Raw genomic sequence first — 16,086 nt, forward strand, 5'->3', positions numbered from 1 at the left:
TACAGCAGGGGAAGCCTTCATTCCTGTAGGTTCAGTGCAGTGGTTGGCATGCAGCAAATTCAAGTTGTGCTTTCTGGAGCTCCTCCGCCCCCAAATATTTTCAATCCACAGTTGGTTGAACCCACGGATGCAGAACCCACGGGTATGAAGGACTGACCGTACTTCTTCCAAGACAGATGTGTTCGTTCTCCTGGCAGTTCATGGACCATATTCGATATTCTTCATCAACACCGTAATTCGAATGCATCAGTTCTTCTTGGATCTTCCTTATTCATTGTCCAGCTTTTGCATGCTTATGAGGTGGTTGAAAATACCATGGCTTGGGTCAGGCCCACCTTAACCCTCAAAGTGACATCTTTGCTTTTCAATACTTTAAAGCGGTCTTTTGCAGCAATAAGTCATTTGATTTCTTGACTGCTGCTTCCATGGGCATTAATCGTGGATCCAAGTAAAACGAAACCCTTGACAACTTTAGTCTCTTCTCCATTTATCATGATGTTGCTTATTGGTCCTGTTGGGAGGATTTCTGAGTGTAAATAACAAAAATTAGTTATGAAAATAAAGCCTGGCTTACTTCTCCAAAGCCTAAAATAAATAAGATTAGGCTTAAATTTGTAAGTGTAATGAAAATCACTAATAATTTATATGTATATATATATGTATATAAACTCACTGCCGTCGAGTCGATTCCGACTTATAGCAACCCTATAAGATAGAGTAGAACTGCTCGATAGAGTTTCCAAGGAGTGCGTGGCGGATTCGAACTGCTGACCTCTTGGTTAGCAGCTGTAGCACTTAACCACTACGCCACCAGGGTTTCCATATATACGTATACATGTATATTACGGACCTATAAGCGGCTGCGTGTGGAAGGCTGCTGTGTTCACTAATTCGGTTAAGTCTGGTTCTCTGATCGGGATTTTTTAACTCCATTATAACTTTGTGGGACCACGGAAGTATATGTGGTAGAACATTGCCTGAATGGACATTCTGCGGGGCATGACTGCGTGTATGTATATACACATACACAATCCCAGTTCAATTCGGTGCACAGAAATGATTGGCAGTGACGCCGATTAAGCTTAAGCCTCCTCACTCACTTGCATGGCCCCTTCCAAGGCCCTGGCATATTTTCTCATGGTCATATTTTCTGTAAATTTATGATTTTGTATTTGTTTTCTTAAAGAAGGGTCTCCAAATTTTACAAGCTTCAGGTCCCGCAAAGCCAGCATCTACCCCAGTAACCCCCTATTATAGAGCTAGGAGTGGGCTTTGGTGAAAAAGACATAAAATCAGGAGATAGTAATTATAAAAACTTAAAAAAAAAAAAAAAAAAACCCAGTTGCTGTAAAGACGACTCAGACTTAACGGTGACCCCATGTGTGTCAGAGTAGAAATGTACTTTACCAGGCTTTCAATGGCTGGTTTTTCAGCAGTAGAACACCAGGCCTTTCTTAGATAATTATAAAAGTGGGCTTTTAAACACATTAGCTCATTTTGATTATTCAATTGTGCCTAGTTTGCCCCATCCAGCAAACCACTGTTTTACCCTCATCTGAGAAGGAGCCTCCAATTTTCTGCCAGGTTGGGGAAGGGAATATGGATGTCTAAGTAGGTGAGTACCAATTCTCCCAGCTGTAGCCTTTGATCTACCACTTCCAGATACATCCTATTCCTCTAATCCTGAGCCTGTGGGGGATTTGCCGTGTGACTCAGGATGCTTCATGCCTTTTTACATTTCTAGTTTAGCATTAATAGTTCTTGCTTATGCAACATCAGCTGCTACTGTACACCTGCTTTCCAGATTCCAAAATTTTGTGGGTGTTTTCCCCTCTCCTGTTCTCTTTGTTTTTATGGATTTGTGCTTTTGAAAATTCCTTAAAAATACATATCAGCTGGATTTTCTAGAAAGCAAAACATTCACATTCCAAAATATGTGTGGAAAAGGAAACATGCCAAACTAACCAGAAACACTCTGAAAAATAATAAGTTTTCCAGAGAAACATAGCCAAACATGTATGATGTATTTTAAGAAATTGGCTCACATAATTGTGGGGTCCGAAATTTGTAGGGCAGGACAGAAGACTGGAAATTCAGGCAGGATTTCTATGTCATAGTCCTGAGGCAGAACTCCTTCTTCTCTGGAAATTCTCTCCTTTTGCTCTTAAGGCCTTCAACTGATTGGATGAGGCCCATCCATATTATTGAGGGTATTCTCCTTTAGTTAAAGTTAATTACAGTAGATTTTAGGAGCCCTGGTGGCACAGTGGTTAAAGTGATCAACTGTTTAACTGTAAGGTTGTCTGTTCAGAAACATGTGGCAGTCCATTGCCATAGAGATTTACAGCCTTGGGAACCCTATAGGGTCGCTATGAGTTGGAATTGACTCAACGGCAGTGGGTTTGGTTTGAGTTTTGGTTTACTGTAGATGTTAATCACATATACAAAACACTTGCAAAGCAACATCTAGACTAGTGTTTGACCAAACAACTGGGCACCATAGTATAACCAAGTTGACACATAAGTTGGCCATCACATATATTACAAAGCAGTAAAAATCAAGTGAGTGTTATAGCAGCTCAAGAAAACAGACACAAATTCCACAAGGAATAAAGGAAAATACTGAAAAATTTGACATATAAAAATTAAAAATTATCATAAAGCAAACTCCACCGTAAACAAAGTCAAAGAAAGCACTAACTGTTGACGTTGTTAGGTACCATAGAGTTGCTCCACCTCACAGCAAACTTATGTATAACAGAACTAAACGTTGCCTTGTCCTGCGCAATCCTCATAATTGATGCTATGTTTGAGCCCACTGATGCAGCCACTGTGTCTATCTTGTTTTTTGCTGATCCTCTACTTTACCAAGCAGAACGTTCTTCCCCAGGGATTAGTTTTACTGATAACGTGTCCAAAGTAAGCAAGGTAAAATCTCACCATCCATGCATGGGAAGTATATTTCTCTTCAACACATAGATCAGGTGACAGGATAATACCCAAAATGTATAGAGAGTTCTTATAAATCTGGAAGGAAATGTAATGTCATAGAAAGAAATAAATGGCTTATAAACATATTTAAAAAGTGGCCACCATCGCACAGAATTAAAGAGATGCAAACAAAGAAAATGATAATATTTTTTCCCATCATGATGTCAAAGTTTAAATGTTTGACACAGAATGTTGGAGAGAACATTAGACCCAGGCACTGCCATACTCTCTTGTTGGAAAAGTACGATAGTGTGATCTCTGTGGACAGCAATTTAGTTCTCCAAATTTTTAATGTATATAATTTGACCCAGCTATCCACCTATAGGAATGTATTCGACTAGTTTACTTGCACATGGGTAAAAATATATTAAAAACATGGATGTTCACGGCAGCATATTATAATAATAAATATATAAATAAAATAAATGTCCATTAAAAGAGTTCCAATTCAGTAATCTAGGCCACATCTATAAAGTCATATTCTTTGAAGTTGCTATAGAAAGTAAAGTTGATTTTTTTTTTTTACTTTCTGTTAGGGAAATAGTTTTCAGACATTAACTATAAATATCACAGTATAGAACAAGTGCAGAGTAACTTCTTTTCAGTATTTTTACATATGTGTGTGAACATATGCATTGAACATTTCTGGAAGGAAATATAACAAACTATTATCTCTGGGGAATGGGATGGGAGGGGCCACAGAAGGGATATTTTATCTCATATATCCTTGATTGAAAAATCACCACGCAAATATCTTGCATTTATATTAAAAAGAGACCTAAGTTCAAAAAGATAATTGATTAAAAGTTAAAATATACAAAACTTTAGTTATGTCAAAAGGATAGCCAATAAATAAAGCAAAACAGATACTCAAGAACATTAAGGGAGATGGTTTTTCAACAAATGGTGATACACATTAAGGGAAATAGTTTTTCAATAAATGGTGATGACAACTAGAAAATCTGGCCCAAAACAGGCCTGTTTAAATTCTCACTTCACATTATACCAAACAGGTTCCAGACAAATTCCAGACTCAACTAAACAAAACACTAAAATATGCAGAACTAAACCATAAAATAACTTGAAAAAGATGAGACCTGACTTTTGCCCTCCAATAAACCTGTCGGAGAAGGACCAATTCAACTTCCAAGTAATTCAAGATGAAATCGCAAAGGAAATTGATCAATTTGGTAAAATTGGCTGAATTTAAATTTGGATGTTTCCAATAGCACCCACCAAGTCAATCAAAAAGGCCACTAAAATTGAGTTTTGAAGAAACTATTCATTGCTTGCTCCCTAGCAGTCATCCATTCTTTGGGAAACCGCTATGCCCATGTGGTTTAGGTAGGATGAGCCAACCTCACCTGCAGAGGGGATCTTCATTGCCTTAAACTACTCAGTGAAGCTCCTTCTCTGCTCACAGTGGTTGGTCCAGTGAACAAATGAGAACAAATGAGAAGTGAGGAGGTATTTGCTAAGACCTTCTGGGAAAGAGAAATTTCCTCTTTTTCCCACAGAAGATATTGTGTGAACTGTGTTGTGACATGAGAATAGAGGTCTAGAAGCATTAAAACCATGTTGCTTCTACATGAAGAGAGGCTGCAAGGGGGAGTGGTGGGAGGTAGTGTAGTATCTGAAGGTCTAGAATGAAACCAACGTTGAGTGAATGTGATGGTTAATGTTATGTGTCAACTAGGCTAGGCTATGATTCTCAAAGGTTTGGCAGACACAATGTAATCACTTCCCATTTTGTGATCTGATGTGAGCATCCAATCAATTGGAATAGGAGTTTCCTTGGGGTGTGGCTTGCATCCAGTGTATAAACAAATGTTCTGGCAAAGCTCACATTCTCTCTCAACCTTGCAATCTTCTCAGCACCTGACCTCTGGCTCTTGGGACATAAGCCAGCAGAGGCCTCCAGCCTGCCACCTGATCTGCAGATTTGGGGTTTGACAGCCCCTGCAACGACATGAGCCAGCAGAGGTGTTCAGCCTGTTGTCTGACCATTGATTTGAGATTTGCCAGTCCCCACAACTGTGTGAGCCATTTCCATATAATTGCATGATCCATTTCCTTGAAGTAAATTTCACTCTCTCTGTATATATATATCTGTGCACGCGTCACTGGTTTCGCTGCTCTAGAGAACCCAGACTAAGAGAGTGAGGCAGAGTGAAGAGTCAGAATAAAACAAAGTCCTGGATCCATTGTTCGAGTTGCTATCTACACCCTCTCCTGATGTCAGATTTTCAGTCACAAAAACCCAGTAAATTAACATAGTTTAAAACAGCTTAAATTGGGGTTTTCCATAATTTGCAACATATAACATCTCAAGTTTTATATTTTATATATATATATATATATATATATATATATATATGTAGATCTTTTCTCAAGGCAATTTCTTGGATTTCAAAGAGGGTTTTGGAGTCATCCACAGACAACCCAAAAAAATATGGTAATCCACAGTAACACAAAAGATATAATTCTTCACTTTATAAATAATTCATGATGGGATTAGTCTGAATATAATCCACTCTAGTGCACTTAGGAAGGAAACGGACTTATAAACAATTTATATTCTTCTAACATGAAAGTAATAGCCTCCATCTCTTAGGATTTTACAGTCTGTAAAGCTGTTTAACGTGCATTATCTCATTCAATCTGGGAAACCAAAGAAACTTACCTTGGCCCAGATCCCAGGAGTATGCTTCTACAAAGAGTTGACATCCATCTCAATCCATCTGACACTGATATTGATTCTACATTAGAGTCCTCCATAATCATGAAAGTACCATGAATGCAGAATTACTGTGTCCCACTACTCACATGGCATCCAATATCTCACAAAGGGAAACCCACACACTTTCTACTTGATGGTTACTGGCTCAAAACCTTCACAGCCAAGTGGAAAGCTCTTGGGCTTTTGGGGAGAAAGACTGGGTTTGAAACTACACTCCCTCCCCATTTCCTAGTTATATAACATTTAGGAAAGTTAACACTCTGAGCCTCCATGTGAAAGTGGGAATAATAAACACGTCACAGGGTTTTGGGTGCTAAGCAAGATAATTCCTTTTATGCTCTTTTCTCCTTCAAGCCTCTTGTCTTACTCTCTTCAATTCTTCTTTCATAAAATATACAAACTTTCATATTTTTTTAATTTATAAATTTGAGATTTTATCCCCATTCTTAAAATCTTTCAATGATTACTTGTTCCTATAGAACTAAAACTCAAACTCCTTAGCAGTACTTGCATGATTATCCACAATTTGGTCCTGGACCTCCTTCCCACTTTCAACCACTTGGTTGCACCATGTTACAGATTGAATTGCGTCCCGCAAAAATAGGTATTTATAAATCCTTACTCCTATACCTGTGGTTGGAGCCCTGGTGGTGAAGTGGTTAAGGGCTCAGCTGCCAACCAAATGGTCCGCAGTTCGAATCCACCAGCCGCTCCTTGGAAACACTATGGGGCCGTTCTGCTCTGTCCTATAGGATTGTTATGAGTTGGAATTGACTCAACGGCAATGGTTTGGTTTTGGTTTGGGTATACCTGTGGTTATAATCCCATTTGGTAATGGGTTTTCTTTGTTATGTTAATAACACAGTATCATTTTACGGTGTGTCTTAAATCAATCTCTTTTGAGATATAAAAGAGATTAAACAAGCGAACAGAGATGGGGGAAGAGAGATGCCATGCCACAAGAAGATCACCAAGGAGCCAAAGAACAAGGACCTTCCCCCAGAGTCGACAGAGAGAAAGCCTTTCCCTAGAGTTGGCGCTCTGATTTCAAACTCCTAGCCTCCTAAACTATGAGAAAATAAATTTCTGTTTGTCAAAGCCACTCACTTGTGGTATTTCTGTTACAGCAGCGGTAGATAACTAAGACACACACTTATTGCTGGATGCCATGTGCTTAATGTGTAGATCACCAGACAACATACTGTGATGCGTACACCTGCTTTAGCACATGTTCTTTCAACTTGAAACAACATTCTCTCTTTTATCTCATCAGATCTCACTTAAATCCACAGCCATCTATGCATTTGCAAATGGTTAAGCACTCGACTAGTAGCCAAAAGTTTGGCAGTTCAAACCTACCCATAGGTGCCTTGGAAGACAGTCCTGGTGATCTGCTTCCAAAAGGTCTTGAAAACTCTGTACAGCAGTTCTATTCTGGACACATGGAATTGTTATGAGCTGAAACCAACTCCACAGCAACTAACAAGAGCAACAAGTTAAAATTTATCATTTTGTTGATTATGTTGGTTTCAACCCTCTCCATCCTGGACCAAGAGCTACCTCAAGGCAGAAGCTGTCTTATTCAAACTTGTGTTCCTAGAGCTTAACCCAGTGTCAGGTATTAGTGTACCCTCAATAGAGGCTTGGGGTCTATTAAGCAGAATAAACAGCCTCTCATTCTACCACGTAGGTTTTTAGCTCCCTGTTCTACTGAAGTCCGTAGGGTCACTGTGAGTCAGAATCGATTCTACAGCAATGGGTTTGGTTTTTGGGTCTTATTCTATTGAGGCTGAAAGATCAGTAAGTCATAGCCAAAAGGAAGTCAGAGGTCAGAAGAGAAATCCCTTAAATAAGACAGGAACAAAATCCTAACACTACTGCTCAAAAGAAATGATTAAAAAGCTAAAACCTTAGGCTCATTTCTTCCAGAAAATAAACTACCCTGTGCAAGTGCAGAGGTGGCAAAAACCAAAGGGGATGACTCCTAACCCTTTGAAACTGTAATTCTCTCAAAATGAAATGGAAATATCTCTTTGATATTTCCTTAGGTTAAGACTATAAAGGTTTTTCTAAGTATATTTTAAACATGAACAAAGCAAATGTCGAAAAATAATAATTCTAAAAATAGTAAGAAGAGGAAAAGGAGGACATAAAGAAGAATACCAAACATATTGGACACTTGGGATTTTCTAAAACCTGTTCTAAACAATCACGATATGACCACAAGGAGGGCATTGTTCACACTGAGGAAACAGGCACTGGAAATACGCAGGCTCGAAGAAACACAAAAGCTTATTATCCGTAGCTCAAGCCAACGTTATCAGTCCTTCACTTTCATGTGCCCTAAAAATCTCTCAAAAATGAAAAAGGAAATACAGTTGAATATCATTTTCTACACAAGCCACCTGCAATTTGTGGCAAAACTACGTTTTAAGATCAGGCAAAACGTAATTTTTTCCGCCCATTGTATATAAGTGCCTAGAATATTAACAGCAAAGAAAGTCGTATCTTCCCAAGGAAAGGGCAGTTCTACTTGTACAGACTCTATCCCGAATTAAGGACTGTGAAATCCTCAGAGGAAATAATTGTTCTGTATCTCAAATTACTTGGCATCTAGATATTAAATTACTCAGAAGTCCCCTCGGCCACTGTTTGTTAATAGACATTGAGCCAGCAAGGGAACCGGGGATTGAAAAGGGTTTTCAGAGGATAATCGGAGATATTCCTTTAGAGGTTGAAGAGGAAAGACCAAAAAAAAAGCTTAGCAGGAAAAAAAAATTAACTTCATTTTTTTTTTTTCTTTTCAGAGGTAGTCAGGAAAGCACTTAGATGGGAAATAATTTTGTCCTACTTTAGAGACTTGATTGTGGATATTAACCACGACTTTTAGAAGGCACTTAGTTATATCTATTTAGAATGAGAGTAGCTAAGAGGCTAAAAGCCAAAAGTAATAATGAGGGAAGATAAACTGAACTACCTCTCAAGCCCTTATTAATCATCTTAGCTGGAGGCCTGCGCAAGTGAGCCTAAGATCACACAACTAGCCTTTTTTATCTTACCTCAGCAATTGCTGTATCTGCATAGGGAAAAATTACTTTATGTTTCAGTAAATTATTCCCTAGATGATATTCTTCTGGCTGAATATATTGAATTCCTTCTGGCTTTCTGATTAGGCTTCTATTTCATGTAAAGGTCTTTAATACCCTCCCATAGCTTATATAATAAAATCTAATTTCCTTAATAAGACCATTCAAGATCAAGTATTGTCCTATTCTTATTCTTCATCTACTTTTTCTCCTCTCCGTCTGAAATTTACCCAATAATAACACTGAGCTACTAGCCATTTCACAAATAGGCCATATATTCTTCCAAGTTTGCTCTTACTGCACTGTGTAAGTATCATATACATAAATATCTGGTACAGTGGTTAAGAGCTAACCAAGACGTCGGCAGTTCGAATCCACCAGCTGCTCCTTGGAAACTCCGTGGGCAGTTCTACTCTGTCCTATAGAGTTGCTATGAGTTGGAATTTACTCGATGGCAACGGGCTTTTTTTATCTGAAGTCAGAATCCATGTCTTACTCATCCTGGTATACCTATCGAATTATATATAGCCTAACTTATAAACTAGATAGTTAATAAATATTTATTAAATTGAATAAAATCTAGGAATTGCTTTTAAAAATATTTCCAATTATTCTTATTGACTGAACGTACTTTAGTTTTTTTAAGCATCACAATATGTTCATTAAAATCTACAAACATTTCAGAAATTCATTTCAAAAAATAATGAAGCAAATACACATAACAGATTCACTGTGTTGCCTCAAAGTATTAGAAGAATTTTTTAAATATTTGTAAATATACCATAACCACATTGGAAAAATAAAATGGAACACCTAGTGACCAGAAACTACAAAATTCCTGAAAAATCACAATTATATGGGATCAAAATAGGAATAAAAGAGAAATTGCTCAACTTGGTTAAGGGCAGATATGCAAAGCCAATGCCCAACATTATTCTCAATGGAGAAAGATTGAGAGCAATCCCCTTGAAAATGGGAACAAGACAAGGATGTCGTTTATCACTACTATTATTCAATATTGCGCTGGAAGTCCTAGCTAGAGCAATAAGGCAAGAAAGGGAAATAAAGTGTATCCAAATTGGAAATGGAGGATTAAAACTATGCTTATTTGAAGATGATATGATCCTATACATAGAAAATCTCAGAGACTCCGTAAGAAAGTTACTGGAACTGACAGAAGGATTCATCAAAGTGGCAGGGAACAAGATCAACAAGCAAAAATCAGTTGGGCTCTTCTATACTAATAAGGAGAACTCAGAAAAGGAAATCAAGAAAACGATACCATTTACAATAACCCCCCAAAAGATAAAATACCTAAGAATAAACCTAACCAGGGGCATAAAAGACATACAAGGAAAACCATAAAACATTACTGCGAGAAACCAATAAGACTTACATAAATGGAAAAACATTCCATGCCAGTGGACTGAAAGATTTAATGTTGTGAAAATGTCAATACCACCCAAAGTGATCTATAGATACAATGCGATACTGATCCATATCTCAGCAATATTCTTTAATAAAATGGAGAAACTAATCTCCAACTTTATATGGAAAGGAAAGAGGCCCCAAATAGCTAAAGTAATATTGAAGAAAAAGAACAAAGTAGGACGCCTCACATTTCCCCATCTGAAAACTTACTAACTAGCCACAGTAACCAAAACAGCCTGCTATTCATTAAATGACAGACATATAGACCAATGGAATAGAACTGAGAACCCAGAAGTAAATCCATGTATCTATTTTCCGATCTTCAACAAAGGGTCAAAGTCCATTCAATGAGGAAGAAACAGTCTCTTTAACAAACGGTGCAAAACCTGTTACCCATTTGCAGAAAATGAAACAGGATCCATATCTCACACCACGCACAAAAAACTAACTTAAAATGGATCAAAGACCTAAATTTTAAAGCTAAAACTATAAAGCTCCTGGAAGACAACATGAATACAAAACTAGGGGACTTAGTTTTAGGCATAAATAGCATATCAAATGCAATTAAAAATGCATGAAAAACAGAAAATAATTTAGATACCTGGTACTTCCTAAAAATTAAATATTTATGTTCATCAAAAGACTTTAACAAAAGAGAACCTACAGACTGGGAGAAAATCTTTGACAACAACATGCAAGGGTCTAATCAAAGAAAACTTCAAAAACTCAAAAAAAAACAAAACAACAATCCAAAAAAAAACAAAACAACAATCCAAAAAAAAAAAAAATGGACGAAGGACATGAACAGACATTTCACCACAGAGAATATTCAGGTAGCCAACAAACATGAAAAGATGTTTGTGATCACTACCCATTTGAAAAAAAAAAAAAACCAAACCCATTGTCGTTGAGTCAATTCCAGCTCATAGCAGCCCTAAAAGACAGAGCATGACTGCCCCATAGTGTTTTCAAGGAGCACATGGTGGATTCGAACTGCCAACCTTTCAGTTAGTGGCCGTAGCTCTTAATCACTATGCCACCAGAGTTTCCAAGTAGCCATTAAAAACTCATTGCCGTCAAGTTGATTCCAACTCATAGTGACCCTATAAGAGAGATGCAAATCAAAACTCTGATAAGATATCACCTCAGCCCTGCAAAAATGGCTATGATCAGAAAACTACAAAGGCTGGTGAGGTTGTGTGGAGATTGGGACTCTTATGTACTGTTGATGGGATCGTAAAATGGTACAAACACTATGGAAAAGAGTATGATGCTACCTCAAAAAGCTAGAAATAAATATATCTTATGATCCAGCAATCCTATCCCTAGATATATATCCTAAAGAAATAAACAAGATCAGTGACAGGAAAAGACATTTGCACAGCCATGCTCATTGCAGCATTATTCACAACAACAAAAAAAAAAACCTAAGTGCCCATCAATGGACGAATGGATAAACAAATTGTGGTACATACATACAATGGAACACTATAAAGAATAATGAGGAGGCTGTGAAACATCTCATAACATGGATAAATCTGAAGGACATTAAAAGCTGAGTAAAATAAGTCAATAACAGAAGGACAAATATTGTATGATCCCACTATTATAAAAAGTCAAGAATAGATATACACACAGAAAGCAAGGTTCTTCGATGGTTACTAGGGATGCGAGGGACAAGAAGGGTGAGTCACTCCCTATATAGTAGACACATGTTATTTTTGGTGATGGGAAAGACAATACCAAATATAGATGAAGTCTGCACAACTTGACCAAGGTAAATGAAGACACTAAGAAGTACGAGAGAATAAGGGACAATTTCAGTAAATGCTATAACATATACAATTTTGCAACAGCAGTAGTAACAACCAAAAACTATGTGTGTGGTTACATAGGTAGATATGTATGCAACTATGTGTATAAGAAGGCACATATGAGTGCATGCATATGCATGTATAGGAGTATCTGTAGGCACATGTACATACGTGCTTGTGTGTGCGGGGTATATATCCACATATATAATAAAGCACATGGGGGCACAGTTATGAAGACTTTCTAGACATATCCAAACAACTTTCAGGATTGGTTTATGGGGTTGAAAGACTTAGGATCATAGTCTCCTGGAATAACTCAGTCAATTGGCATAACATAGTTCATAAAGTTAATGTTATACACCCTAGTTTGGTGAGTAGTGTCTTCGGAACTTAAAAGCTCACAAACAGCCATCTAAGATACAGCTATTGGTCTCTACTCGTCTGGAGCAAAAGTGAATGAAGAAAACCAAAGACTCAAGGAAGAAACTAGTCCACAGACTAACAGTCCACACGAACCACAGCCTCTTCTAACCTGAGACCAGAAGAACTAGATGGTGCCCGGCTATCACTTCCAATAGTCCTGACCAGGGACACAATAGAAGGTCCTAGATAGAATGGCAGACAAATGTAGAACAAAGCTCAAATTCCTAAAAAATTCCAGACCGTCTGGACCAATAAAAACCAGAGACTATCATCCTAAGATACCCTTGGCACTAAGATACTTGACACTGAAGCCACCTCTGGAGGTCACCTTACAGTTAGATTGGCTTATGAAAGGAACCATATCACCCATGAGCAATGTGCTCCCTTCAACAATCAACTATACGAGACCAAACTGTCAATATTTACCCAAAAGCAAAGATGAGAAAGTAAGGAGGGGAAGGGAAACTACAGCAATGGATACAGAGCAAACAGAAGGAGAATGTTGACACATTGTGGAAATTGTAACCAATGTCATGGAACAATTTCTATAAACATTGTTAAAGGGTGTCTTAATTATCTAGTTATACTGGGGATCATGGCCTAAACAAGTTGACACATATTTTGGGAGGACACAATTCAATCCATGACATTCTATCCTTTGGCCCCCAAAATTCACATCCTTGCTACATGTAAGACACATTCACCCCATTGTATCTTAGAAAAATATTAAATCAAATTCAAAGTCCAAAAATTCCTCTTCATCTGTGAAATCTCGAATACAAGTTATCTGCTTCCAAAGTACAATGGCAGAACAGGCACAAGCTAGACATTTCAATTACAAATGGGAGAAATTGGAGAGAAAGAAGGCATAAAAGGCACCAGTCAAGTTAGCAGAACACATTATGTTAGTCCTCAAAGCTTGAAAATAATCCTCTGCTCTCTGAGACCATTTACACAATGGCCCTGCCTTCCAGACTGTAGGTATTGGCCAGTCTCCAGGTTCTGAGTGGAGGCCCCTCAGCCCTGGGCTTCGGCTTTGGCTCTGCCTTCCAGGCCCACCGGGACAGCAACTCTGCTCCCTCGGCTTTAGACACGCCATTCTCCTAGTCTATCTGAGTAGTGACTCCACTTAGAAACACCCGAGGCCATGGCTCCCACCCTTTGAAACTCCTTAGGTCGTGGCCACACATTTTGAGACCGAGGCAACTCCACTTCTTATGTTCTTTGTCTCTTCAGCTTCTACTTCCTGGTTTCTTGGCCTCTCGGCTCCTCCAGCCTTACGCCTGCATCTGCCCTGCTGGGGCAAGTGTTCCAAACTCTGCAGCTCTACCGATAAGTGCCCAGAGGCACCCCACTCTGCCAGGAAGCCTTCTGGGCACAGGCACTCAGCTCTCTCAATCCGTGGGTCTGCTCCAGCACCATCTCATGCTGGTCTCCTGGTTCTGCCACTGCAGGTTCTCTGCTGCTGCTGGTACCTCTGCTGCCATCCCTCTATCCCTTCACAGTTTCAAAACCTCTTCCTCATTTTAGGTATCTGTTAGAGTATCAAATTCTGTCTTAGTCATCTAGTGCTGCTATAACAGAAATACCACAAGTGGATGGCTTTAACAAAGAGAAATTTATTTCCTCACAGTCTAGTAGGTTACAAGTCCAAATTCAGGGCATTGGCTCCAGGAGACAGCTTTCTGTTTCTGTGGGCTCTGGAGGAAGGTCCTTGTCATCAGTCTTCCCTTGGTCTGAGAGCATCTCAGTGCAGGAACCTCAAGTCCAAAGGATGCACTCTGCTCTCAGTACTGCTTTCTTGGTGGTATGAGGTCCCCACACTTGCTTGCTTTCCTTTCATGTCTTGTAAGATAAAAGTTGATGCAAGCCACACCCCAGGGAAACTCCCTGTACGTTGCTTGGATCAGGGATGTGATCTCGGTAAGGGTGTTATAGTCCCACCCTAATCCTCTTTAACATAAAATTACAATCACAAAATGGAGGACAACCACACAATACTGGGAATCATGGCCTAAACATGTTCTGTCCTGTGGCATCCTTATAATCCTTGTTATGTGTGAGCTCATTTTTGCAGCCACTATGTCAATCCCCCTCTGTGAGGGTCTTCCTCTTTTCTGCCGACCCTGTACTTTACCAAGCATGATGTCCTTCTCCAGGGACTCATCCCTCCTGACAACATGTCCAAATATGTAAGACGCAGTCTTGCCATTCTTGCTTTTCAGGAGCATTCTGGCTGTACTTCTTCCAAGACAGGTTGGTTCGTTCTTTTGGCACTCCATGGTATAGTCAATATTTTTTGCCAACAGCACAATTCAAAGGATTCAATTCTTCTTCGGTCTTCCTTAATCATTGTCCAGCTTTCACATGCATATGATGTGATTGAAAATACCATGGCTTGGGTCAGGCACACCTTAGTCTTCAAGGTGACATCTTTGCTCTTCAACACTTTAAAGAGGTCCCTTGCAGCAGATTTACCCAATGCAATGCATCTTTTCATTTCTTGGCTGCTGCTCCCATGGCTGTTGATTGTGGATCCAAGTAAAATGAAATCCTTGACAACTTCAATCTTTTCTCCCTTTAACATGATGTTGCTCATTGGTCCAGTTGTGAGGATTTTCGTTTTCTTTATGTCGAGGTGCAATTTGATCTTCCTTAGTAAGTGCTTCAAGACCTTTTCACTTTCAGCAAGCAAGGTTATGTCATCTGCATAACGCAGGTTGTTAATGAGTCTTCCTCCAAACCCGATGCCCCATTCTTCTTCATATAGTCCAGCTTCTCTGATTATTTGCTGAGCATACAGATTGAATAGGTATGGTGAAAGATACAACTCTGACGCACATCTTTCCTGACTTTAAACCAATCAGTTTCCCCTTGTTCTGTCCGAACAACTGCCTCATGAGCACAATTAAGTGTTCTGGAATTCCCATTCTTCGCAATGTTATCCATAATTTGTTATGATCCACACAGTCAAATGCCCTTGCATAGTCAATAAAACGCAGGTAAACATCCTTCCGGTTTCTCTTTCAACCAGGACGCATCTAACATCAGCGACGTTATTCCTGGTTCCACATCCTCTCCTAGAACCAGCCTGAATTTCTGGCAGTTCCCTGTTGATATACTGCTGCAGCCATTTTTGAATGATCTTCAGCAAAATTTTGCTTGTGTGTGATATTAATGGTATTGTTCTATAATTTCCACATTCGGTTGGATCACTTTTCTTGGGAATAGGCATAAATATGGATCTCTTCCAGTCAGTTGGCCAGGAAGCTGTCTTCCATATTTCTTGGCATAGACGAGTGAGCACCTCCAGTGCTGCATCTGTTTGTTGCAACATCTCAATTGATATTCCGTCAATTCCTGGAGCCTTGTTTTTCATCAATGCCTTCAGAACAGCTTGGACTTCTTCCTTCAGTACCATCGGTTCCTGATCATATGCTACCTCTGAAATGGTTGAATATCGACTAATTCTTTTTGGTATAATGACTCTGTGTATTCCTTCTATCTTCTTTTGATGCTTCCTGTGTCATTTAATATTTTCCCCCATAGAGTCCCTCACTATTGCAACTCAAGGCTTGAATTTTTTCTTCAGTTCTTTCAG

Source organism: Elephas maximus, chromosome 23, assembly GCF_024166365.1.
Source record: "Elephas maximus indicus isolate mEleMax1 chromosome 23, mEleMax1 primary haplotype, whole genome shotgun sequence".
Classification (NCBI taxonomy): Eukaryota; Metazoa; Chordata; class Mammalia; order Proboscidea; family Elephantidae; genus Elephas; species Elephas maximus.